Here is a 1,527-nt window from a genome sequence, read left to right on the forward strand (position 1 = left end):
GTAGGGAAATGTGTTGGTATTTGTGAAGAGTGCTTAATATGAGAAGAGCAGAAATTTTATTTTGTGGCTAATGACGTCACTTTGGTCAGAATTTCTGCTGAACTTTCCTAATTTTGAGGAAATAGTAATTAGCATAATATACGGGGAGAGGGGCCAATGGGATTATGATTTGGCTACCAAGCCCCCAGGAAAATGGCTGGAGCAAATGGCCATCTGGGAGCGTCCTCTGCAGGAAGAACCTAAAAGAAAATGTTTACTGGTAGCAGCCACCACGATGAAGACAGGGTTTGGTGCACCTTATCCACGTTCATGTCTCCCCTTGTATCCAAGTTCCCGAACAGCCCACAGCACCCACCCTCAGTGGCTCTCAGTCTTGGAAATGTCTGACTTCCCAGGGCTCCCAGCCTCTCCCTCTGCTCACATTCTCATATTTAATCTTTTCATGCCAGTTTGCTGTGCTGATCCCATCTTTCTGGGAGGAAACACCTCAAACAAACACTGGTTCCCTTTTTAATTTCTAAACTCCACCCAGAGAAAAGTCTTTTAGTCTCCATTTTCCCAAGAGCAAAAGAATATACCCATACTATACACTGTCTTGATTCATTCAGTGTCCCTTTAGGAATGCCCAGCTCTACACTGTCCAGTCCCCACCCTTCCTTCTTATTGTGATTTTGACCTGACCTGCTTCAGAGAAGCCCTGACTTAAGCCCGGAGTGCCAAGCATATCCCCCATTGCATTTCCCTTGCTCCCTGAATAGGCTCATGATCTGCTATGTTTCTTTTTTTTTGTTTTGCGGTACGCGGGCCTCTCACTGTTGTGGCCTCTCCCGTTGCGGAGCAACAGGCTCCGGACGCGCAGGCTCAGCGGCCACGGCTCACGGGCCCAGCTGCTCCGCGGCATGTGGCATCTTCCCGGACCGGGGCACGAAGCCGTGTCCCCTGCATTGGCAGGCGGACTCTCAACCACTGCACCACCAGGGAAGCCCTGCTATGTTTCTTATATAACACCTAAGTGACAACTTGATGGAGATAGAAGTTTATGTTGCTTCCTTTGGGAATGACATCACCATATTTTTATAATGTTTTAATTGTTGGACATCTTGATGAGTTTGATCTGCGCAAAGACTCTCCAACAATGATGCTTTCTAGTTTTGCTGTTTCTGTCCAGTATCAGGAACCAATAATCTCTTCCCAAGCCCATGGCTATAACTGACCCTATTAGGAAAGCTCAATCAATGTTTGTGCAGTGAATCAATGATTGAGTCCTTGAACCCCCTACCCCCATTTATTCCCTCCTGAATGAAAATCAGATTCAATCAATCCATCAGGATGTAGGCGAAGATCCAATCATGATTAACCTGATGGACAGTCTGGAATCTAATCAGGCATCGCTTTCTGATTGGTTGTTAGAAGTTGGAAATGGGGAAGACGTGACTAGAAAGGCCTATAAAAGCCTCAGGCATCAAAGAAGAGATTCAGAAACTTCTTTCTCTGGAGTCACTGTCTGGGTTCTCCACCCGGTCTTAG

Source organism: Lipotes vexillifer, unplaced genomic scaffold (assembly GCF_000442215.2).
Source record: "Lipotes vexillifer unplaced genomic scaffold, Lipotes_vexillifer_v1.1 scaffold109, whole genome shotgun sequence".
NCBI lineage: Eukaryota > Metazoa > Chordata > Mammalia > Artiodactyla > Lipotidae > Lipotes > Lipotes vexillifer.